Below are 7,311 nucleotides of genomic sequence, written 5' to 3'. Positions count from 1 at the left end.
GGCAATACGGATATGTAGATCTCCTACCATTGTAACCGACTCTGTGTAACCCTAGCCCTCTTCGGTGTCTATATAAACCGGATGGCTTTAGTCCATAGGACGAACAACAATCATACCATAGGCTAGCTTCTAGGGTTTAGCCTCCTTGATCTCGTGGTAGATCTACTCTTGTAACACACATCATCAATATTAATCAAGCAGGACATAGGGTTTTACCTCCATCAAGAGGGCCCAAACCTGGGTAAAACATCGTGTCCCTTGTCTCCTGTTACCATCCGCCTAGACGCACAGTTCGGGACCCCCTACCCGAGATCCGTCGGTTTTGATACTGACATTGGTGCTTTCATTGAGAGTTCCTCTGTGTCATCACCGATAGGCTCGATGGCTTCTTCGATCGTCAACAACGACGCAGTCCAGGGTGAGACCTTCCTCCCCGGACAGATCTTTGTATTCGGCGGCTTTGCACTGCGGGCCAATTCGCTTGGCCATCTGGAGCAGCTCGAAAGCTACGCCCCTGGCCGTCAGGTCAGATTTGGAAGTTTGAACTTCACGGCTGACATCCGCGGGAACTTGATCCTCGATGGATTCGAGCCACAGTCGAGCATGCCGCAGTGTCACGACGAGCATGATTTAGCTCTGCAGCCGGACAGTATCCTGGAGGCCGCACTTGAGTCCGCTCCGATCTTCAATTCGGAGCCGGCTGCACAGATCGAGGACGGATGGCTAGACACCGCCTCGGGGGTTGCAACCTCTACGGTGATAGAGCCGAACACTGATCTTGTCCCTCATGAAGCCCGTGACTCCGAGGTGCCGGACTCCTCGCCGAACTCTGAGCCTCCCGCGCCCCCTCCAATCGAATCCGGTTGGGCGCCGATCATGGAGTTCACCGCGGCGGACATCTTTCAGCACTAACCTTTCGGCAACATCTTGAGTTCGCTAAAGTATCTCTCGTTATCAGGAGAGCCCTGGCCGGACTGCGGTCAGGGCGGTTGGGATGCGGATGACGAGGAAATTCAACGCCCACCCACCAACCACTTAGTAGCCACTGTCAACGATCTAACTGACATGCTAGACTTCGACTCCGAAGACATCGACGATATGGACGACGATGCCGGAGATGACCCAGAGCCAGCGCCTATCGGGCACTGGAAAGTCACCCCAACTCACGACGTATACATGGTGGATACACCAAAAGGAAGCGATAATGAGGAACAACGCGACGTGGCAAAGGACAAGTCCCCCAACAAACAACCAAAACGGCGACGCAAGCGCCGCCCGAAGTCCCGCCTCGATAAAAACGGCACCCATACGGACCCGGCCCTAGAGCAGGGCGAAGCAGTGGACGACGAACATGCCACCAAGCAACCCTCCGAACATGAGGAACTGGACAAGCAACCCATCCCCGGCGAAAACAAGAGCCTAGACGATCTCACGCCGAACACATCAACAGAGCATAAGAACCTTCATAAAAGGCTCGTCGCCACTGCAAGAAGTTTGAAGAAGCAAAAGCGGAAGCTCAAAACAGCGGAGGACGCACTCAGAATGAGATGGAGCAAAGTACTCAATACCGCAGATAAATACGGTGCTAGTCACCAGGCAAAGAGCTACCCGAAGCGCAAGCTGTTGCCCAAATTTGACGAGGAGGCCTTAGAGCCCCTGCAGTCAAAAAAGAAAGAGGCCATCTGGCCGGATAGACGACCAGATGACCGGCTAAGAGCAGCAAGGGGCGCCGCACACAAGCCGGCACACGATCAGCATAAAGATCCTCGAAAAAAGGATGACCCGGTTAGGTCTATCTATGGGCCAAAAAAGAAGACTCCAGGAAGCAACACAACCCACCGAGCGTTTGAAGACAACGGCACACCCAAATACAGGGGCGCCGCACACCCACTGTGTTTCACCGACGAGGTACTGGATCATGAATTTCCAGCGGGATTCAAACCCATAAACATAGAGGCATATGACAGAACAACAGACCCCGGAGTCTGGATTGAGGATTATACCCTACACATACATATGGCCAGAGGAGACGATCTCCATGCCATAAAATACCTACCCCTCAAGCTCAAAGGGCCAGCTCGGCATTGGCTCAAAAGCATCCCAGAAAATACCATTGGAAGTTGGGAGGAGCTCGAGGATGCGTTTCGAGCAAATTTTTAGGGGACTTATGTCCGCCCTCCGGATGCAGACGATTTAAGTCACATAACTCAATAGCCGGAGAGTCAGCACGCAAATTCTGGAATAGGTTCCTCACCAAAAAGAACCAAATAGTCGATTGTCCGGACGCCGAAGCCTTAGCAGCCTTTAAGCACAACGTCCGAAACGAATGGCTCGCCAGACACCTCGGCCAGGAAAAACCAAGGACAATGGCCGCACTAACAAGCCTCATGACCCGCTTTTGCGCGGGGGAAGACAGCTGGCTGGCTAGATGCAGCACCAGCGACCCGAGTACATCCGAAGTCAGGATGGAAACGGGAAATCAGGATGCAGAAAAGATCAGCGCCGGAATAAGGAAAATGGCCCAAATAGCACGGCGGTCAACGCCGAATTCAAAAGCTCTCGGCCGAACAATAAAACATTGCCCCTCAAGGACAACAGTGACGAACTATCCAACCTAAACAAAATTCTGGATAGACTATGTCAAATACATAGTACCCCCAGGAAGCCTTCAAACCAAACCCATAGGGATTGTTGGGTCTTCAAGCAGTCCGGCCGACTTAACGCCAAACGCAAGGGGCTCGGCACACCCAGCGAGGGCGACGACGAACCCCACAAGCTGCACGCCGGAAAACAGAAGACTTTCCCACTAGAAGTCAAAACAGTGAACTCACTTCATGTGCTAACATGAAAACATAGTGCGGCACCTACCATACCAGGACACCATCCACAGAATGGGCATAGACCCTACCAAAATTCATCGTAGCAGCACTTCCTTCAAAAGAGCGACGCCAGGCCTTTAAGCCAATTGTACAGGCTCTGTACCACTAGAGGTTGTGTTCGGTTCATCCGACAACCTCCGTGGCGAAAATCTCACTCTCAATATTGCCCCATTTAACAGTGGCCCTCAAGCACTACTGGGACACGAAGCTTTCGCCCGCTTTAACACAATACCACATTACGTGTCTCTTACGCTTAAAATGCCCGGTCCACGCGGCATAATCTCATTAAAGAGTAACTCCGCGTGTTCCTCGACCATGGAGAACGTGTGACTGCCTTGACAGCCACACACTAATCCGACCTTGCAGGTCAAAGCCCCTAAAAACAGGTCATTCAGACCTCGGACACGGTTAGGCGAGTCCGGTGTAAATAAACAAGGGGCTTCCCAGCCGCATACCCCTTTACAAGGGGTCGCGCGTATAAACGATGAGAGCCAATAAAGCTCAACTTTATTCATCTTCCAAATTATACTTTATTTTAAATACATCTTTTGCACGATATTTCTTCCAAACTAAGTCCTTCTCTTTTACAGATGAAGCACATGCTACACCCGTCCAGGATACAGCACAACGGAGACACAGGCGCAGACGTGCAACAGGGACCCGTTGCAAGGATTCTTTTTTAGATTAAGACCCTGCGTAAACCTTTCTTACTGTCTCTTGTTGATACACATCCCCTGGTTTCCTACCATAACCGAGGAGGAGGCTGGCGTTTTGGCATCGGCCGTGTCAGAAGTTCCCGCCTGTACCTGGACACTAGGGGCTTAGGGCGTTGTTCTGCCCGGTATCATAAAGACCGAACACCTCAGGGAGTGTTCGGGGTCTCGAGTTAGGCCTTATATGCATCAGTTCTGAATCATGTCTTTGGTCAAATGTTGGGTTTGCCCGGCTCCTGTGTTTTGCTGCCTTACGTTCCGCTCCATCGGCTAATGCGGCACCAGGAGAACTACTGCGATTGTGCCCCGGTTCGGCCGGGCGAGCACCTCAGTAGAGAAAGCCGAAAACTGACTGTCATGATATAGTGAGAGACTAGTCAACCACTCGATCGACTACTGGAATGTTTAGAGTTCCTCCACTTTGACGAAGGACCGCTTCCCGGTCAGGCACATACGCGCCCCGAGTTCGGAGAGCGCGGTGCCTCTAGGGGCTATATAGTAGCCCCACCATCGAGCTCCTATGGCTAAGTGAAAGTGATAAAGCATTATAGTCCGGTTGCCTAGTTTGCTATGCTATCACCTCCTTCAAAGGACCAAGACGTCGGATTAAGTGTGAAAAAGCGCTTTTTTTTGCAAACACCCCCGCACCATGTGCGTGGGGGCTGAAGCCAAAGACTGCCATCTTTCAGGTTATTCATACATATACGGCCGCACAGGAGATAGTTCAATACTTGAACGCACAAGTATAAAAAGCCGTTGCATTATAAACATGATCTCAGAAATCATACATGTCATTTAAACATAACATCTTTCGAGCACTGCGACTCTATTAAACGAGCGCCCTGCAGGACTTCCTCAAAATAGTGCTCGGCGGGTAATCAGCTTTTGTCCGAACCCTGGGATGCAACAGCGGTGGCATCCATCTCCGCCCAGTATGTCTTCACACGGGCAAGAGCCATCCGTGCACCTTCTATGCATGTCGACCGCTTCATCGCCTTGATATGCGGCACCGCCCCAAGGAATTGCTGCAACAAGCCAAAATAACTCTCAGGCTTGGTCCTTTCTGGCCACAGATGAGCGACCACATCCGTCATGGAAAATCCGGACAATCTATTCAGCTCAGCCCACTCAACCAGTCGATCACTCAACGGAAGTGGACGCTCCGGACTATGGAATTGAGACCAGAAAAGGTCTTCCATTTCGTGATCCTTCTGGCTTCGTAAGTGCACGACTGCGTCCGCCGCACTCGCCGCCAAATCCAGATAAGGATCCTCCGCACCGCACAATCGGCCCAGCTGAGCATACTTCGGATCCGTGAACTTCCTACGCAGCATAAAGGGCTTTCCAGCCACAATGTCTCTGGCTTGACGCAGTTCCTCCTTCATAGCCCGCATCGCACTACGGGCATCCTTGGCTTCGGCGGCGGCCTTCTTCAGGTCCTCTTGTTCCGCTTGGCGTTCTCTTTCAAGAACCTCATAGTGGTCGGCAGCATCTTTTAATTTCATGGCCATTCCGGCCATCTCCTCCCTGCTTCGGCAGTCAGCAGCCTTTTCGGCTTTTAGCTCTTCCGCTGCCTTCGAGGCAGCCGCATCACTTTTCCTGGCTTGCTCCTTGGCTCAAGCAAGCTCTGCTCGAAGGTCTCCCACAGCAGCGGCACCATCTGCATCAAGCATACAAATTGTAAGGAACGGGCATCAGCTCCCTTACTAGGCAACCACGGAGCAACCACCTACCCTGTGACTCATTAAGTCATTTATTGACCAGCGCGATGTCCGCATCCGCAACATCGAGTTGCCTCTTCAGCCCGGCAACTCCATCAGTCCGGCTGGCCACCGAACGTTCCGCCAAATGCATAGGAAAGGCGACATTCTATAACTGAGATTATTATCCTCGGCACGCTGTCGCTTTCGACAGCATGCCAAGTCTCAGGGGCTACTATCTATACAGGGCGCACTCCATGTGCAAAACTGTCAAAAGGTATGTCATTTTTTGCGTACCTCAAACCCCGTCAGCAAACTTCCAACAGCCTCATACAACCCGCTCTCGGCGGATGAGATCCTTTCAATCACCGTACTCATTAATGTGCGGTGATCTTCTGAGATAGACACCCTCTTGAGCAAATCCTGCAGCTCCACCGGCCGTACTCCAATGGGTGCCAAACTCCCCGGCCCCGCCGGACTCGGGGAGACCCTCCGTGACGACACCTCAGGGTCGTCCGCCCCGCCAGACGGGGCGGCAGATGGAGGCGTTTCGTTCTCCATCATCTCCGGACGAAGGTCCCCCGAAGATGAGCTCTGCTGAGATGGGCTGAGATCCGAACTACAAGGTGAAAACTTCGGTTACCCTTAGAAATAAAGCAGGGGTGTCCCCTATTACAAAATCCCCCCTTTTACTTACGGCTCACTGGAGGGCTGATTCCTCTGAGGAGACAGTGCGGCCGGGGCTCTTCCCGGCACAGGACCTTCTGGTGCAGATTTCTTTCCCCGCTTTGAGGCCTTGGCCTCCGGGTCTTCGGAAGCGGTCCTCTTCTCCCCCTGGAAGGAGGGACTCTCGATTCCCCCCTTACTGAAAGCCTCCTTATCAGAGGTGGTAGTTTCCCTGTGCCCCCCTTCGCCCTCCTCTGAAGGCGCAACCTCCAACATTTTGGCTAACACGGGATCCGGCATGGTCTCAGGGAGGGGGGCCGGACACCGTATCAGTTTTGCTTGCGCTATCCACTCCTGTCCAAGGGATAGCTGGTTAAACGGCAAACCCATGATAAATAAATGTACAATATGTCCGGACACAAGGCTACTTACTTGAGTATCCAGCGATTGCAGCTTAGACCAGCGTCCTCGGTCAAGTCCGGATGCATCTCTTGCGATCCGAAGAACAGTTTGTACATCTCCGCGGGTGTCAAACCCATGAAGTGTTGGAGAGCTCATGGCCCCTCCGAATTAAATTCCCACAGGCGGAGGGGGCGACGTTTGCAGTGCAGAAGGCGCCGAATCAGCATAACCTGTGCCACTACGACCAGATTAATCTCCCTTTCTTGGAGGCCTCGAATCTGGTCCTGCAACAGGGGTACGTCTTTGGGCGGCCCCCAGTTAAGCACCTTGTTGACCCATGACGTCAGCCGTTGTGGAGGGCCTGAGCGGAATATGGGCGGCGGCCTCTGCCTGCTGCCCCTGGGAGCGGTGATATAGAACCACTCCTGTTGCCACAAGCCGAGCTCCTCCTGAAAAGAGCCCTCGGGCCATGGAGCATCGACCCTCTTGCTTATAACCGCCCCGCCACACTCTGCCTGACGCCCCTCAATCATCTTCGGCTCCACGTTGAAGGTTTTGAGCCACAAGCCGAAGTGAGGGCTAGTGCAGAGGAAGGCTTCGCACACGACAATGAATGATGAGATGTGGAGGATGGACTCCGGAGCCAAGTCATGGAATTCCAGCCCATAGTAAAACATGAGCCCCCTCACGAAGGGATCCGTCAGGAAGTCTAAACCCTGACGGGGGTGAGACACGAACACGACGCTCTCGCCGGGCTCTGGAGTAGGAATAACTTGCCCTCGGGAAGGCAACCTATGCGAAATCTCATAGGTCAAGTACCTGGCGTCTCTCAGCTTTAGCACGTCCCCTTCCGTGACGGAAGAAGGCATCCACCGGCCTCGTAGGTCGGAGTCGGACATTGTAGAAGGTCGAAAGTACCCGAATCTGGAGCCCTGGGTGTTGGAACTTGGG

The sequence above is a fragment of the Triticum dicoccoides genome, chromosome 3B (assembly GCF_002162155.2).
Source record: "Triticum dicoccoides isolate Atlit2015 ecotype Zavitan chromosome 3B, WEW_v2.0, whole genome shotgun sequence".
Lineage (NCBI taxonomy): Eukaryota > Viridiplantae > Streptophyta > Magnoliopsida > Poales > Poaceae > Triticum > Triticum dicoccoides.
This window is presented reverse-complemented; position numbering follows the sequence as displayed.